General features: G+C 35.8%; 1 protein-coding gene across 2 annotated transcripts in view; it reads right to left on the bottom strand.

The window, feature by feature from the left end:
- LOC149797688 (uncharacterized) overlaps positions 1-18,537 on the bottom strand; it is a 123,572-nt gene extending 105,035 nt beyond the window's left edge. For both annotated transcript variants that reach the window (XR_016421861.1, XM_089962608.1), the window contains exon 1: positions 18,413-18,537. The gene's annotated coding sequence lies outside the window, so the exon portion shown is untranslated. The remainder of the gene's footprint in view (positions 1-18,412) is intronic.
- Between the last annotated feature and the right edge of the window lie 1,719 nt (positions 18,538-20,256).

A 20,256-nucleotide genomic window follows, 5' to 3' on the forward strand; every position in this document is an offset into this window, starting at 1 on the left:
GGGTTGTGTATATTACTATGCTTACCAAATTTCTTCCATCTTCTCCAAGCATTTGTCTTGTCAACACATTAGATTCAGGACACAGGCATAACAACTCAAAACAAAAACCACGTGCCCCCTTCTGCTAGTAAAGCAGATGCATAAAAAAAATCACAGATAATAATTAACCACCCTGAACACTTTGCTTCACTCTGAGTCAACGCAAAAGAGTTTTAAAACACAGATTTAATATTAAAATGACAAATAAACTATTAACACATAGGATGTATTCTTTGCCAGTAGCTCTTAAACTCACACAAGTTTTGTTTGAACATGACAGTAAAAAGAAATGCTGAAATTCAAGAGTAAGTTTAAGAAATCGGTGAAATGATTCCCTTTGCTATGTATTAATATGAATCACAACACACAACTGATGATATGATACATACTGTTACATGTAAAGTTATACAGAGGCAAACAATGAAAAATTATTCATGGCTGCTGAAGAATGAAAAATAACTTTTAAAACTAGTTTTTTTTATACATGAAGTTTTTCCACCTTTAGTACAAATATTTGTATTGAATTATTGAAGTATTCATACATATAAAAAAAATTCACTCCAAGAAATCAGAAGGACTAAGTTCTTGCCTTTTGCTCTCAATGTATTACATTTAACAACTATGCCAAAAGTTGTTCATGTTTATTTAACAAAACTGTCAAAAGTGAATTATGTTGTGTGACCACCAACAAACACCTTCTGTAGTCAATGAATACAACTGTAATTTCAAGATTGTTAATGCGAAAGGACAATTCATCCAGAGTCAAATGACACTGGAGAATTAGACCCTCCAGATCTAAACAAGTACCCTGAATCAAATCTGACACGATAGTAGGCAGAAGCAAGTGGAGTTCAGGTACAAGCAACGGAACCCCAGTCATTAATCTATCCTGATTCATCCACCAGCACAAATGTTGATGAAAATCATTATCTGATCCAAGTGGAATCCAAGCTGAGAGAAAATCTCAGTGTAGTCTCAACCTTGTGAGAAGGAAAAACTGTAGAGAGTACTAATAGGGACACCTGAAGGGGACCAGATTGGCATCAGCTTTCAAGGTTCCCAAAAGGGACAGACAGAGGTGAGCAGACAACAATGTTTTTCCTCAAGGTGTCTTTAGAAGTGCCAGGATTCAATCTCTCCAATCACATGGAACCCAAACTAAGTTCTGATTCCTGAGGAAGTCCATTTGATGAAGGGACGGTATCGGATTATTGCTGATCATCAAAATACTGAAGAACCAGAGCTCCCAGTAATTAGAGGTATGCCACTACTACTCCCATAACTCAGGTTCTGACTATGGATGCAGAAGCAAGCAGAACTCAGAATCAACAAAACCACCAGTCCAATCAAAACCAAAAGTTTTATGAGTGTTTTAGAACTTTAACATTGCTTTAACAATTTTCAGTCATATCGCTATGATGTCTGCAGTGTGAAAGTATACACTGTGTAGCACTGGAGCATCATGCCACAGACATGAAGCATCGTCACCCACCCAGTCACATAATATCCTGACACCAGGCCCACCAGTCCTGACACTAATTTCTTAATGCTGAGTGCCAAGCAAGACAACTGCAAATACCTTTTTTATAAGTCTTTGGTATGACTTAGCTGGGGTTTGAACCCATGACCTTCTGCAACCGAGGCAGATGCTCTAACCACTAGGCCACTGGAGCGGTCCAAAACCAAAGGATATGGAGGAAAGATCAGCATGTGCAAATGGGATGGATGGAGACAAATCTGACACATGCATTGTGTTCCAGGCTAATGAATGGGCCTCCATCTTGTAAGATTCCTCCAGAAGGAACTGTTTTAAATAGGCGAGATCAAATATGGCATGGAACTTACCATTCTTCTTGGTGGCCATGAAAATTTGGGAGTAGAATGAGGGAGGCTGATTGTTCAGGACCAGCTTGACTGCCTCATTATGCAAAAGGATGTGCAACTCTTTCCTTAATTTCACCAGATTGGCTTGATGAAGGAATATAGGATTCCTTGATAGTGAGGGTTATTCTTGAAATGAGTCCTTAACCATCACTCACACTGGAAGGAACTACCCATTGTACATAATGCTAAACTAAGGCTCTGAGAAGATGCACTAGATGAACTCCTACGGGAACATCAATGTCTGGGAGAGGGTTGTACAGCAGGAAAGGGTTCAAGTCCCACCTCACTGTGGCTCTTCTGTGAACCCAACTATAGCTTTATACTGATAAGAATACCCTACCCCCTAAAGGGTGGTTTATGGGGTGTAGCCTAAGCTGTCCCTTCAAGAACTAAATTCTAAATAGGGACAATGGTTTCCAGTAAATAAAATAAATACAGAATGGCTAAATGTAACACTGAGATATAATATTGTTATAGGGAATGTGTATGTGTGTGTGATTTGGATTTTTTACATAGTTTTAAAAAAAATCAGTCGTATCGCTACGATGTCTGCAGTGTGACAGTTTATAGTGATGTCTAGCACTGGGGCATCATGCCGCAGACATGTAGCATGATGTCCCACCCAGTCACATTATCCTGACACCAGGCCGACCAGTCATAACACTAAACTCTTAATGCTGAGCACCAAGTGACGCAGTTGTTAGTACCATTTTTGTAAGTCTTTAGTATGACTTGATCGTGGATCGAACCCACGACCTCCTGCATCTGAGGCGGACACTCTAACCACTAGGCCACAGGAGTGGTCTCGGGAATATATGTTATAGGGAAGAATGCAGTGCAGTAAAACACTCAGAAGAAGCAATTTTTCTCTGGTGACAATCTGACATATGTCCATTAACATGGTGCCCTTGAAAAAATGACTGTTCTGCAGATGACATGTGAGCTGCATCAAACAAACAAGGTTATTTCCCATGAAAATATAAAAGCTAAAAATAACGATAAGCATGACACTGCTGCTATTAAACTGTAAGCTCATATACATATCACTTTTTTGACAAATGATTCATTGCAAAATATAGCCACCAGTCCAAGGTTCACTACAAAATAAAATTAAGTTCAACAAAGGTGCTATGATTTGTTAGCTCCAAAAATTCATAACTTGCCACCAGAATTATCAATATCAGTGAAACTATCAACTAAAACAAACATACAGAACAATTTCATCATGTTTTATTTAAACTATTTTGAGATTTCAAAAAAGTTATTAAATAAAACTTCCAACACTGATGGGTCATATCAAAACTAGAATGAAGTTGAGTGTGTGTATGTGTGAGTGTGAATTGCAAAATGGGGTTGCAAGCGAGCATAAACTACCACATTTCAGACACACCTTGTAAACAAAGACTTTTCTGCATTCCAACAATAATTTTTTTTCTATAATTTCATGTAAAAGGATATTACTTGGCACATAACATTAAACTTAAGATATTCCAATGAAATCATAGAAAAAAATATGTATTGTTGGATACTGAAAACTTACATGATATCAAAAAGATGTTTTCACTAGCAAAAATCTAGACCCCATAAGATTTCCAGGGAAAACACTATCATAATTTAGGCTTGGCCATGCTTTCTCTTCTGTTTCCAGAATTTATACCAATGATGTGTCTGCATCCATGGGTTATGATGACCTGTTCCCTATGGCAGTTTCGTTTTGTTCACTCTTTGTGCTTTCCAGCACCATGTGGTATATACAAATATCCTAGGGTTCACATAATGAAAATTGAATATTGGACCAGTTGAAGCTGAATGGCCATCAGATTCGGAAAGAAAACTACACTGAAGTAAATCGGTGTAGTAAATGAATGACTTACATTTGACGTATTAGTGATGTATACATTATTTACAAGTGAAATCTCTACTTCAGCTATGTCACTTACAAGTGGCCTATAAGTGTGGCAAGTGATTTGCATATGAAAGGCTAAATTTATATAGATAAAATCCTGATCCTTCAGATATATTAATTATTATAAGTGACCTATAAGTAATTAAATAGTCACTTATAAGCCCAATCTAAGCAATGAATACAAGTGACCTATATGGGATTGGAAGGCGGTATTTGCTCATAACACCAGAGTTCTGAAATGATTGATGCTCCTCACACTTCTTTTTATTAGGGTTATTCTTCAAAATTAACATGTAACTGACATTTCTAAATAAAATGAACATTACAATTATCACTTTTCTTCATGAATGAGAAAAATATTTAAGATACAGATTCTTGTGTTGAACATATTAGCATTCTTGGCTACAGTGGGTTGACTAGTTCATTCCCATTTCCCATGAAGCCTTTTGTTTGAAGTGAATCACTGACATGCTCAGACTACATAGTGTCTCATCTAAAGCAATTTTAAAGATATGCTTGCTCTACTCAGGACCTGAGAAGGCTTGAATGTTTTGATAATTGCACTTGGTTCACTTGCTTTCTTAGTTAATTGGGATAAGCACAGAGTTTGGAGCATCTCATGGTATCCATAGGCTGCATGTTCAACAACTCTGGTATTACTCTCTCTCTCTCTCTCTCTCTCAACTCCATATTTTTGCCCACCTGCAAAATTTCAGAAATGACCCACCCACCATCATTGCTGAGAAAGTGGGGGTGGTAAGTTATGCCACTGTATACATACATATGGAGGGTGTGAGACAGAATTTTGATACATAACAAAACAAAGGAGCTATTTCAGTGTTTCTAAAGAAGTGTTGTCTAATACTGTACTTGTTTTATGTTTCAAATTGCAACAGTTGGAATTCTCAAAGAACAATATACAAACCACACATATGAATGTTGGATGTTTTATCAATTATTCTATTTATTCAATTTATGCAGCAGTTACTTTGCATAGCATAATGAATTTATTACTATTTCATTACAAAATGCTGGCATTATTTTGTTGCTTTTATAGTCTCTACATAAGTGTGTTTATCCCTAGTTTATTCTGTCCCTACAAGAATGTGCTCAATGATTTTTAAAGCCATATCATCCTTTTTCATTATTTGCCATTTGTCAACCATTTATTCTACATTAAAATCAAGATGCCATGTTATTAACTGTTACAGTATCTAGTTTATGACCTTACACATTAAGGTTGATATGACCTATGCTTGGGATAACTGAATTATGGTATAGTAGCACATACATTAAATTAAAGGCTGTATATACAATTAATTGTCAACAGGCTCACTTATTCAGTCCATTATCATCAAGTATCCACTCATTCAACACTGACTGAACATAAGTAATATACATTACTATGAAAGTCTGTCCATTATGGATTGTTGCCTATATAAACTCGGTATCCACTGGAACAAGACATATATATATGTATATGATTACAAATATACACCTAACAAAATGGAAAGTGATGTCCCTGGATTCTACTGAGGAATGCTTGATAATACTAACAATTTGTTTTCTTTTAGCATTATCAACAATTCTTCTGTATAATCCAATGATAGTATTTTCCATTCTGTTTGGTTTATATTTGTAATCCTCTATAACTATTTCTATATACAGATAAAACCCATTATGATGCAATTCCACCTATAACATGATGGCAGCATGGCTCCCATTTTTTTTATTTAGGTGACCTCTCTTTTTAATATCCTAAATACATGCTCCCGGAAACTCTGATTATTCGTATTCCTAGTAGATTATATGATCAAGAGGTTAGTTAAAACTGATGACATTGAAATTTCAATGTGCATTTTCTATGGGAAATTTTTTTGAAAAATTTGTTAACGTGATCCCGCTTATTTCGTGATGTGATTGTTTGGACCCCAGGCATGGCGTTATAACAGGTTTTACCTGTACCTAGATTTCTGTTCTCCAATACTCCACCAAGCCATGTTCATCCTAAGGAGAAAGTTTCAGAGTTGGACATCAGATGTATTCCTGAATCTCATATGTCTTAAACCAGTGGGGGGTCACTTTATTTATTATTGAGATAAAGCTTAAGTTTATGCATTTTGACAAACTGAACTAAAACATATATCTACTGCCCTAAAATATTACCCTATAAACATCTAGAATAACACAAGAACATTAACAAAATTCACAATCAGCCAAATTGTATTAAAGATCACCAAAGCCCTCGTGAACCACCTTTGATCCATTTATTGCTTAAAACACCTCATAAAACATTCTGCATTTGGCCTCATCTCTCCAGATTGCAACATCAAGGCAATCAATTGAAAACTTAATGTGTACACATGTCAGCATATGTAACTGGATTACCACACATCATTGCACTGGTACATGCATAACATTTCTGGTCTCCAGTAGACTAATTCCCACTTGTTATTGTAATATGGGGAAAATAGGCACAAATATACTGATTATTTTTGTCTTAATAAAAATATAAAATAATTGTTAATTTTCTAAAAGCAACAGATTCTAACTACAAAATGGTATGCATGGTAGATGGTCTTTAACACATTAACCCCTAGTGACGACTTTACGGGGCAGGAGGTAGTAGCCTACTGCCGAGCTCTGTAGCGTCATGGTCTAGTACTAATATTAGTACCCTTACTCCTACCTCGTGGACAGGGTACTAACATGAGCATATACGTGTTAATGGAGCAAGCCGGGTGTGATTCACACCCGGCGCTCTTTTAGCCTAATAATAACACTTTAAACATATTCCTTGCATATAATCCAATAAATTGAGTAGTCCTCTTATTTAATACTGGAAGTATCGGAAATCATTGTAGAAATAGTTGCAAAATCTCGTTTACCTTTTTTAGCCGATATTTTCGTTTAGATCATCCGCCATATTATTTCAAATAATGATTACTTCCGTTCTCAGCCTCGTTTGTTTGTGTGCCATATAAGGACATTGATGCCTTATTTGGTAATGTAAATAAATCGTAGTAAAAATTTGGCGCCGTTTGGGTCAGAAATTCTGCGCATTAAAAGTAAATACGGTTTATCGGCAACTTTGAAATTCCACCAAGAAGCGATTATTCGCACTTGATTGATAATAATATAGCGTAGAATATCCAAAATATGGTCTGGCAAGCCTTACGTAGAAAAGGGGTCACGGCGAGAGTCTCGCGTTATCTGTCATGGTGGACAGGATACGGTTAGAGTAACCAAGCCAATTTATTTTATCGTGTAAGGGTTTAATAAATTCAAAATAAGCCAAACTTCTTTTACAGCATGATTATACTTATGTAGTTGATTTCTACACTGTTTGTTTTTCTCACTTTGGTGATGATTTTTTTTGCTCCATTACATTATATGGGATCAGTTCGTAGCCTCAACCACAACAAATCAAGTTGAGGCTACGACATCGTAGCTAGTCATGGTCATGCATGATACACTAAAGCGGGTGGTATTATACAAAGGTAGACTGATGTAGCTCTACAATGATACCAAATAATCAGGAATATCTAGCTGCCTACAAAATACAGATAGAAAAACCTCATTTTTTAGACCTTTCATTTTTTAAACGCAAAATTCACCCGTGGTCGGAATCCCATTTTGTGTCCGGATTTTAGACTTTTTGGTCTCAGATCTAAGGCAAACCAGTATGAACTGCAAACAGACAGATAAGCCTTTGCAAAAAGTAGGATAAGATGGGCATTTGGAATAAAGAGTGGTCTCCATTCAAAAATAATGGCTCCGTTTAGCACAACAAAAAAAAGAAGAGAAAAGAAGTCCAACTTTTACCCTTCTGCTCATGCGCAAGTCAAGTAGCCAACGAAAAATGATGTTTCTAACACAACTAGGCAGTATGTTATTGAAAGATGACCGGGGATTTGGTGTTTTCGAGTCTATTCAGAAATAGCTTTCAAAATGTGTTTCCTACTCGATTTTCAGGCGAAAATGGCAAAAAGCTCCAGGGGTTAACGTGTTAAAGTCCATTTTGATGACATCACAAAATTTTAATATTCCTTGCGTATTTAATCACTTGTGCATCGACATTGCACATAATTACAAATTTAGCAATTCCCAGACGAATTGTAAAAAAAAAATAAAAAATTCTTGTTAACACATTAACCCCTAGCGACGACCTTATGGGGCAGGAGGTAGTGGCCTACTGCCGAGCTCTGTAGCATCATGGTCATGCATGATACACTAAAGTGGGTGGTATTATAGAAAGGTAGACAGATGTAGCTTGCCAATGATACCAAATAATCTGGAATATCTAGTTTATCTCATTTTTTGGACCTGACTCTTTTTTAATGCAAAATTCGCCTATGGTTGGAATCCCATTTTGTGTCCGGATTTTAGACTTTTTGGTCTCAGATCTAAGGCAAACTGGTATGAACTGCAAACAGACAGATGAGCCTTTCCAAAAAGTAGGATAAGATGGGCATTTGGAATAAAGAGTGGTCTCCATAAAAAAATAATGGCTCCGTTTAGCACAAAATAACAAAAAAGGCCAACTTTTACCCTTCTGCTCATGCACGAGTCAAATAGCCAACAAAAAATGATGTTTCTAAATAACTAGGCAGTATGTTATTGAAAGATGACCGGGGATTTGGTGTTTTCAAGTCTATTCAGAAATAGCTTTCAAAATGTGTTTCCTACTCGATTTTCAGGCAAAAATGGCAAAAAGCTCCAGGGGTTAATGTGTTAAAATGGTATTCTTGTCCTACCACAGGTACAATCACATGCATGTTAACAGCAACAAAACAAACCTGGATATCTAAAAGTTAATCCAATCAAGTCATAACTGATTCCTCTTCCTCTAGCATAAAGATCAAAGATGATCTCGAAACAATGTTACATAAGGAACCTCCTGGCTCTGCCCAGTTCATATTGGTTTTGCTAAGGGGCCAATAAGGGGTAAACAGTAGTGAAGTAAACATCAGTCACTGTCACATACAGTCAATTTATTTTGGATACTTTACACTCAGTATGAAATTATGCCAGAGGCGAATAAGGGTAATGATGACTGATGCTCCAGTCGAAATCAAGGCAAGTCACACAAAAATGCACAGGTTGGAATATCCATGCATTAAAAATGGGCAAAATTTAAATTCCACATGTCAAAACCAGAGGGCATGCATCTGTTGATAACCCAATACATGGTGTACATGCCAACATCACTTGATCAAAATTCCCCATCCCTTTTAAGATACCTCACAAATATGAATCATAAACATGCACCACAAAACAACAATGCATGATCTTACTTCTGAAAAGAAACTAACACCCAAGATCAGGCTGCCGACATGCCCACTTATATAGCATTATGTAATCCATCAACAAGATCATGCATTTATCAAGGGTCCACTGCCCTTCTTGAACTGTGGACTAACAATTAAGTCACACAATCAATTACATAGAAAAGCTTCAGTCAGCTAACCAAATAATACAACTTGCTTCATAAGACTGAATCATTAGACAGATTTCTAATGCTTTAAGTACTTCAGAAATGATAATATTAAACCCATCCCACTTGCTGATGTAAAATACCAGAAATTCTTCTTTTAATTATTAAACAGGAGTGAAAAATTACAACCATTTCAATTGTAAAGTACTACAATTACTTTAAAGTCTGAGAGAACAAAATAATGAGGGATTCTCTGAGATTACAGATGGAGTGGGTGTTTAAGCTGATAGATACAGCTGCATGCTTCTGATTGTAGCTGCAAGCCATTATATCAGATATATAGAAGAGCAATCAGCATGAGTTTGGAGACAAAGCTAATGCCACTTACAGCATGCTAAAAGTGTGGGAAAATTTCTACAGCCTTAGTTAAAACTCCAGGAAGTAAAATGTACATGTTTGTTCCTCCTCTCCCAACAGTTTTTCTTGGGTGTCTCTACATGTATATAATTAAACATACTTTATCAGATGTAAATAAATCACAAAAGTAGGGTCCATAAAAATCTTGTAAAAGAAATTAACATAATGTTAGCAGACTCTGCTACATATGACTGTTGAATTCAATTAGCCCAGCACCCAATTCCTGAATTATATCATAATTTATTCTACATTCTTGTTTTGAAAAGAAAATTATGAAAATATTTCACAATAGAGCAAAGTTATTAACAACACTTAACATGGAAAATGGGTAGTTCAGTTTCAAATTAAAATATCTTCACTGGATAGCTAAATTTCAAAGTAAGCTGGGATACCAATCTTTCTAGTAGCCCACCTGGATACCATCTTGTTTTAAATACTTACATATCATATAATAGCCAAATTTCTCTGTTGCTTGGTATCTATTTGGCTCAGGTTTGGATGCCAGTACTTCTGGTGTGTCATCAGTGCACAAGATAGTTACCTGTAGTTCTAATTGGTGTTGATTATTCTACCCTGGACATGAACAAACAACCACCAGCAATCTGAACAGAATCTATCATAATGTGACACAATGGAAGTGTTCAAATTTGATCCAAGTAGCCATCTCTTGTATCAATTTGGATATCATTATTGAAATAGTATTGTTACATCACTATATCAAATTGTTTCACCCCTAATACTCATAATTTTGTTCTTCATATGATTCTTACAGTGGAACTCCTGGGCCACATTTTTCCATAATTTGAGAGTCCAGTGCAAAGAAACTGCAAATTTTTAAAAACGTACTCTGAAAGGCACATTATATGCCCAACACATGTTTACAAAATTTGTACAGAGGCACAAGTACGGAAAGGTTGACACAGGAGATCCGTGACCAACAGGTCTCAATGATCTGGCCACCATGTCCAGGAATACAGTCTAGAAATAAATGTACTTATTTGACTTACCACAAATGTAACCACTGATATTTAGACCCTAGAATCTACAGGCTCTCTTATTACCCTCAATGCAAGGCACCCATAAATTTAATTAGGGAACTTAATCTAGAACAAAAGCTAATCTACAAAACCAACTTTTCTTTAAGCTAAAATGGCCAAGATATCTGAACCTTTGACCCCAAAAATAATAAGCCTCTTTCTTACCGCAAATATAAGCTCTCCACAAGCATTAATGATGATACAGTCAAGAATTTAAGTTATTATCCAAAATACATTTGTCTTCTTTCAGCCAGTGATCCTGAAGTTTGACCTCTAAACCCCAAAATCAATAGATGTCATTCCTAAACAGCGTGTGTCATAAATTTCAGTGAAAGCACATCATCAACAACAACTGTTGTTTGCAAAAGACATTTTTGTTCTCTCAGTTCCCAACGACATTTTCCTTTAATTTTGACCTTTTAACCCATTATTGGCCCAAATGCAGGTCATTCACAACATTTGGTCTGGATTTGTAATGTTGAAATAATGAACTGTGTAAACCTTCCTTTTTACCATCAGTGACCTTATACCCTTTGACCATTTACCCCCAAATAAACATGCACCTTCCTTACCCCAACTGCAAGCTATCCATAATATTTGGTAACTGCAGAATGTGGAGATCCTGAGTTGTTGTGCAGAAACAAAACAGGAAACTGTCAAATAAATCACACCAATAACATTCTTGTATAATCATCATTCTCCCCAAAACTCCATTTACCAATACAAAATTTAACAAAGAGTTTCACCATTTTAGAGACAGGTATTAGCTACAGTGAAACCTATCTGAAGAATGTCAATAAAAGACACCCAACAGTTCACCAATTTTTGTTTATTGAATGGTGTCTGTCATATATTGGTTAAAATGACAACCAAAATAGAAAATGGACCATTAAATGTTGAGCAGATGTTCTTTACATGGAGGTGTCTGGTACATCAGAGTGTAATGTACATGTTTTCTCACATTTAGAATATGGGGACACACATGCAAGTCAATAAAACATTAGCACATTCCAGGAGAGAGAGAGAGTGCTTTGTGATTTGGATTTTTAATGTAGCTTTTTAAAATTTTTTCAGTCATATCACTACGATGTCTGCAATGTGGCAGTTTATAGTGATGTCTAGCATTGCGGCATCATGCTGCAGACATGTAGCATGATGTCCCACCCAGTCACATTATTCTGACACCAGGCCAACCAGTCCTAACACTAACCATTTAATGCAAAGTGCCAAGCAAGGCAGCTGTTGGTACCATTTTTATAAGTCTCTAGTATGACTCGGCCAGGGATTAAACCCACGACCTCCTGCATCCAAGATGGATGCTCTAACCACTAGGCCACCAGAGTGATTAAACTGTAAGGACCACATTCAGAACTGAAGGAAATGCACTTAGCTATTATGAAAGTCACACCAATCCTAACACTATCGATAAATCTACATCACCACAAACAATGTACAAGTTCAACATATCAGGACCTACGAATATGGTTTGAATCTTTTCACTTTCAGGGTCCCAGGTCTCCGAGTGATCCAAGTAACTCACCTTTATAGATCAACAACATCTCACATCTGTCAATGTGAGTTCAAGTCTCAGGCTCAGCCAATATTAGGGTATGAGAAAGCTTGCCAGTATCTTCCTGTAGGTTGGTAGTTCTTCCCGGGATTTTTCCAAGTTTTTCCTCCACCCAAATATACCGACTTCAATGTACAGCCTATCATGGACAATAAATGTCAAACCCACAACTTTTCACTTTCCAGAAAGAGAAAGTTCTAAATTTCATCATTAGCAGCAAGTCTTTTGGTTGCAAAATATATCATTTTTTTTTATCCCAAAGGTACGCCTTTGTTAAAGAAAGTGCAGCTATCATAAAAGATACCACTCATGCCAACCCTGACCATCCATAAGAAAATTCTTTGCTGGAACTGGGCATGTAATTATATTGTAGTGTATCAAAAATGCATTTTTAAAACCTTTGTCTTGATGAAATCTGCCATTACAATGTAATAAATTTAGCAGATTAAGAGACAATTGTAAATATTTCTCCATCCGTCCAAAACTGCAGAAGTATTTCAATATACAGAATATAGATATTCCTTTGCTTTTAAAACTTCTGGCTATCCATTTCAAGGCATGAAAAATCTTGTCTATTTAATAAATATATCTCTCAACAGTGAACAAGTTGAAAACTTTGTCAATCATGCACAAATAGGAAACCTTGTCAACCATGCACAAATAAGAAGCTATATACATTTTAACTTGACAGATCACACAATCTGTAAAAATACTGATATGAAATGTGATCTTGTTTTCAAAGTCAGTGTATAAAAACTGCTGACCTTTTCATATGATCTCTGTGGTTAAATGTCATGTCTAAGTTTGTCCTTTCTTCCTATGGCAATGTTGAAAAAGTCACAAGACACCCAAGTGTCTCTCAAGTGATTTCATTCTCTGATAAAATACGTGCCTATTTTTCCACACTGAATGAAAGCAAATTCTTTTTTTCTGATTTAGAATTCCCTCAAAAATCACAAATTTTAAAGAAAATTCACAAGAAAATAAAGACTTTGCAAATGTCAACTTCACAACATTACGAAAGAATACAGATAAAAAAATGATCAGCATGAAATACAGGTGTAATTTGCTAAAATTTGGACAAAATTGAACACCAAAAGCATCAAGTCAGTCAAACCTGGTCTGTTAATCATGTGTGCATAATTGCCACCTCTCCATAGCAACCACTGTTTTTCAGTAATCTGCAACTTTCTGCATAAGGGTTTCACAAATCTGATAAAAGCTGGCTTGCCCATGGAAATCTAATTGGAAAATTTAATTGCCCTTGGAGGATTTGAGCTTTCATCAAAATATGACAAGAAAATATAACAAAGTTAAAAAATATGGTAAAAGAAAAATATAGCATGATGGTAAAAGAAAAATATCATATGTTTTAAGGAAACCATATTATATGTATTTTAGAAGCAAACAATTTATTTCTTTTTATCTCTGCACCTTGAAACCACACATAAATTATTAAGTTATAAAAAAGACATATAAATGTTACTTATGGACAGGGGAGCCCGAGTGGCCGAGTGGTCTAAAGCGTTCTCCATTACGGATCACTACCATCTCACATCTGTCTGCGTGGGTTCGTCTTGGATTCAGCCAATGTAGGTATGTGAGAAAGCTTGCCAGTAGCTTCTTGTGGGTCGGTGGTTCTTTCCAGGGTTTTCCCGGGTTCTTCCTCCACCATTAATACTGGCCGCCATGTATAGCCTATTGTGTGCTGACAAATGGCATTTAACCCTACAACAACAACAAGTTATGGACAGATACGTAGATAAGAAATAGAAGGGTAAGAATACTGACATAGAAAAGCAAAGATATATATACAGCTTTAAGTATCCATTCAGTAAGAAAACAAGGTAAAACTGACTCCCTCCCTGAAATTTTGCAACTACGACAAAATCACTCTTTACTATTTTCTGGGGAGTGATGTGTCTTCTCACGTCTGCATCCACTTCCACGTCATCAAATTTTCACCTGGAAACCAAAGACATGCATGTAAACAATATCCGACTTTTCTGAATGACTTGAGAAAACTTTTTTTTATTACCCATTTAATTATTTGCCAAAGAGTAAGTATGCACTGGTCTCCTGCAATAACAATGTAAGGAAACATATGACAAATATCCCTTTTAAGAGCCAGATATCCAGGCAGCTAATCAATGGGACAAGCATGTTTTTTTTCTCCTCCATTTTTAAAATAAGTCCAACAAGTGCTCATTTTCATATTTTAATTGACTGTCTAACTTTATGTGGCCATTTACATTCTCCCAGCATAGTGCATGCTTGAATCTGCCTCCATATACTCATTCACATCATGTGATACTACAGCATGTGGTCATTGAAAACTGTTGCATGTAAACGAGTTCCATTACTGCATGCCTACATAAGTGGCTAAGCAACCAAATTATCTGCCAGTCAAAACACTTCATAAGAAATATGATATGATTATAAAGCAATATTTTAAACTATCTTGTTATATTGTCTTGTTAACCTCAGTTCAGTATTTGTACAGCACCAACCAACATGTGCAAAAGATCCTTGAAGTTAGAGTTACTAACACTCCACTATCAAAGGGAATACTAAAACTAAATGAAAATGAAATAAAAACAAATAAAACAGGAGCTTTCTTTAACACATCCTAGCCGAGTGAGGAAAACCATTTTCTATATGGAAATGCAATGTACACTCCAGGAAGTGAATGGTCTTAAACCTGGTGCTAATTATAAGAACATAGGTAATGTATGAATTCCAGTAAATTCCCTTCCATTTGTTCTCATGGAAGTTACGCTGTTGTTTTTAATATGGATTAAAATTCATATATCACGTCGAACCTAGGCAAGAGGTTACAATTTTGGTGCAATTGAAAATGAAAGCAGGACAAGTGAGAAAAAAATTATCAGCCCTGGGCCATCGAAAAGTTTTGACTGCCAGGCTCTAACAATTTCATTGCCTTACACAATGAGAGCAGAAATCAACTGAGTGGAGAATTAATGGCAGAAGATGACAAAAAGTGAAGTTTTTAGTCAAGGCAAATTAATGAGCAATTATTAAAAAAAATGAGCCTATTTTAAAAGTATCATTAGTGCTGACAGAATTGTCAGCTGTCCATTAATGGTACTAGCAAACGCCACGCCAAATTTGGATCATTTTGGCAAGGCCCCATGGATTTATGTGTGGAGCCCCCTGTGAGCATGGCATTTGGAAATAAAAAATTTAAAAGGTTTTATATGATATTGAAATTAAAATTTTCTTCCACTGCTCTAAAATTACTTTCTCTCAATAGATACGCACAGGGACCCTGTGAGCATGGGCCCAATTGACCTAAGGCCAGCCCTGCATCGTTCATCACCCTACTTCAATCTCTGGATAGACTGAATAAACAATCTGGAGTTCTCTTAACTATATCACTTGATACTGCATGGCCACAAATTCAGTGATAAATGGTTTTAACATTTATTTTCTTCTGATGATAGTTCATATTAGTAAAGCCTTAACAAAATATGCATATTTTTGACTGACTGAAATTTTTCTACTAAATTGTCTGTATTTATCTCAATCTTTGCATTTTTGTCAATTTGCATTAAGGTTAGGTACACAGGTCATGTTTTATACTGGTCACATAACAGCCTGTAAACCTACCAAGTCACATGTTAGGATGGCAGTTTAATATATAATCTGGCATTATGATTCTAAACAGCAACCAGCTGACAATTTTCACTTGCCAATTTTAATATTTATTTATAAGTGCAACCATTTTAGCTGAAACCTGAAGTGCTCTTAGTTATTATTAGTAACATGACCCAATGGTTTGTAAATAGCACCAAAAGACAATTTCGCAGATCATTTTGGTTTTCAGTAAACCTTTGACTGTTATGGTCATTTACAATACAATTTATTTATTCCCCATGAATTGAATAAGTTTGTAAAATAACTGAAACCTATAATGGAAAAAGAATTACAGCAATATATTACCAAATCTTGCTCTTAATTTTTCAGGATAAATTATTACACTTTCTACTTACTTCATGTATGAGGAACAAAGTCTGATTAAATCATGTGTGTGTGTGTGTGATATGGATTTTTAACGTAACTTTAAAAAAAAATCAATCATATTGCTACGATGTCTGCAGTGTGGCAGTTTATAGTGATGTCCAGCATTGGGATATCATGCTGCAGACATGTAGCATTAGATGTCCCACCCAGTCCCATTATCCTGACACCAGGCCCACCAATCCTAACGCTAACCGCTTAATGCAAAGTGCCAAGCGAGGCAGCTGTTAGTACCATTTTTATAAGTCTCTGGTATGACTCGGCCAGGGATCGAACCCATGACCTCCCGCATCCGAGGCGGACGCTGTAACCACTAGGCCACCGGAGTGATTAAATTGTAAGGACAACATTCAGAACTGAAGGAAATAAACTTAGCTATTATGCAAGTCCCACCAATCATAACACTATTAATAAATCTACATTTTTGTTCTCTCAGTTCCCAACGACATTTTCCTTTAACTTTGACCTTTTAACCCATTATTGGCCCAAATGCAGGTCATTCACAACATTTGGTCTGGATTTGTAATGTTGAAATAATGAACTGTGTAAACCTTCCTTTTTACCATCAGTGACCTTATACCCTTTGACCATTTACCCCCAAATAAACATGCACCTTCCTTACCCCAACTGCAAGCTATCCATAATATTTGGTAACTGCAGAATGTGGAGGTCCTGAGTTGTTGTGCAGAAACAAAACAGGAAACTGTCAAATAAATCACACCAATAACATTCATGTATAATCATCATTCTCCCCAAAACTCCATTTACCAATACAAAATTTAACAAAGAGTTTCACCATTTTAGAGACAGGTATTAGCTACAGTGAAACCTATCTGAAGAATGTCAATAAAAGACACCCAACAGTTCACCAATTTTTGTTTATTGAATGGTGTCTGTCATATATTGGTTAAAATGACAACCAAAATAGAAAATGGACCATTAAATGTTGAGCAGATGTTCTTTACATGGAGGTGTCTGGTACATCAGAGTGTAATGTACATGTTTTCTCACATTTAGAATATGGGGACACACATGCAAGTCAATAAAACATTTAGCACATTCCAGGAGAGAGAGAGAGTGCTTTGTGATTTGGATTTTTAATGTAGCTTTTTAAAATTTTTTCAGTCATATCACTACGATGTCTGCAATGTGGCAGTTTATAGTGATGTCTAGCATTGCGGCATCATGCTGCAGACATGTAGCATGATGTCCCACCCAGTCACATTATTCTGACACCAGGCCAACCAGTCCTAACACTAACCATTTAATGCAAAGTGCCAAGCAAGGCAGCTGTTGGTACCATTTTTATAAGTCTCTAGTATGACTCGGCCAGGGATTAAACCCACGACCTCCTGCATCCAAGATGGATGCTCTAACCACTAGGCCACCAGAGTGATTAAACTGTAAGGACCACATTCAGAACTGAAGGAAATGCACTTAGCTATTATGAAAGTCACACCAATCCTAACACTATCGATAAATCTACATCACCACAAACAATGTACAAGTTCAACGTATCAGGACCTATGATTTTTCTTTTTACTTCAACGTCTTAAAAAATAAAAAAATATTAATTACAAATTACTAACCTCAAAAAACATAAGGAACGTGGCGAGTAGAGAATGCACTTCGTTATAAGCATGCATTTTTCATGGTCAACACACATGGTTTTAAAAAAAAGCGTAACTGACCGATAGTCCTGGTTATTCACTTGGATTTAACTGTGGCAAGTGCAATAATGACGATAATGTTATTGTTAACATCCACACGGTTTGTCCATTTTCATACAAAGCAACGTTTTCTCGTCACAAACGTTACCAACAGTAGGCATCCCAATATACAGCAAAGTTAAACTGTCATCAGGAATATTGCAAACGTCTATTATTTAGCTCTGCTTAAACGCCAGATAGATTTATCCTGACAATGTAAACATATCTGGGCCTAGGTCTACTTTTCTCCCACTATAGTATCGTTCACCGCTTTCACTCAAGCGTAACAAAGAAAAGTCAGAGCTGTGCGACTCAAGCAGTTACAGTTTTCTCATATTACCAAGGATATATCCAATAAAGTGTGATACTCACCACATTTATTTCATCTTTCTATATTAAACTCATTACTTTGAAACTTTTAGCAGTTTTGGTGATGCGTCGGCCAAAATCCTTGAATTCATTTGTGCAGCTGCTTGTCATCGTTGCCTAATCGGCCGCTTTAGCAGATTGCTCCATACGGACATAAACGAGAAGTTCCGAGTGAACTAGCCTGGTACTGGTAACACACCACTAACGTATGATACATTTTAGGGTTGTTATTGTTTTATTAATAAAATAAATTGTTTATTTTATGACATATACATTGCTAGATATATAACATTTCAAAATGGATTAAAAAAAATAAAACAGTATGCATGGAATTCTGGTTATCTCACATATATATATATATATATATATATATATATATATATATATATATATATATATATATATATATATATATATATATATATATATATATATATATATATATATATATATATTACTCTATCCAGTTTTTCAGCCATAAATTGATAACCCCACCCTCAATCAAACCACGTAGGACTTGGTCAACCAATCGTCACACAGACATTTTAAAACTTTTTCTATATGTGGAGAGAAATTATCAAGTCCAGTTGCAGAAGCTGAATGATGAAAATGAAAATCCTTTCAAATATAAAAGTAGTTATATGAGAAACTTGCACCCATTATGGTCGAATTAAAATTACGCTGTGACTTTACATGTGGTAACACTATGACCCTTAATGTCAAAGATATCCATCATCAGATTCTGCCTGAAATGGCAGCAAATTTGCATGTTTTATACTGATGTTAAAGATCAAAACCACTATTAAAATGAACATGATTAAAGTAATTCTAAAATTACGAAACAGTTCTGTGATTTACCATGGATTAAACAAAACCCAGATAATTAGATTAAAATGGCTGAGAGTAAAAAAAGTACTACAATTATGACACGGAACCAAATTTAGCAGAGACTGAGAAAACCTGGAAACAAATGTAAAAATTAATTGGTCTAGAGTAATATAAAGTAGTACCAAAATTATGGAAATGTATCGGGCTAATTAGCAGAGACTGAAAACAATCCAGAAAAGTGTAAAAGGGTCAAAAATTGTTGGGATAGACAAAAGGTAGTACTAGAATTTAAAAACTCATATGACCCTGAAAATAAGGGGCTTTGGAAAGCTTTCATCAAACTTTGAAGTCATATTTTTTTTATTTAGGAAAAGACTGGGATGATGGTTTATTTGCTGTTGTTTGCTGTTAGAGAATCAGTTTAAGCATCATTAGGTTTTAGACCTTTTTACCTAGTTTTGGATTCCATGATTAGTCTTCCTGACTATGCCTCTGAATTTAAATATAAGTGGTCAAAGGTCTGTGAAGCAGCAGCAACGAATCTTCATTCTACTCAGTCAGAAATGTTAATGTATGACAGAATACAAAAAAAGGGAGTTTTCAGTCTGGTATTTGTGAAGTGGCAAATTTTATGTCGATCTAACAAGAATACATTAGTTGAGACCAGAGAACCATTAATTAGATTTATGGAGACAAGCGCGTATCATATCGCCATACTACCGTGTACGGTAATGCCCTTTAGAGGGAGAATTCTGTTCCTAATTAAACATTTGTTTATACAGCAGCCAGGCGGACAATTTAGGACAAGGAAAACTTCATTTTCATGGTAAAGCTGTCACAAATTGAGAGAACGCAGAAACTCTGTTACTCAAACTACCAGGGTCAAGTTGACCCTGACTTTGGCGCCTCTGGAAAAATTCTGATTGGTTACGTTAAATGAGAGGGCGTGTTCCAACACAAAATTTCATAGGTTTTAATATCGCCTGCATCGAATTTTAATCAGTCTAAGCTTTTCCTGC

This window comes from Sinohyriopsis cumingii, chromosome 6 (assembly GCF_028554795.1).
Source record: "Sinohyriopsis cumingii isolate HCF-2022 chromosome 6, ASM2855479v2, whole genome shotgun sequence".
Classification (NCBI taxonomy): Eukaryota; Metazoa; Mollusca; class Bivalvia; order Unionida; family Unionidae; genus Sinohyriopsis; species Sinohyriopsis cumingii.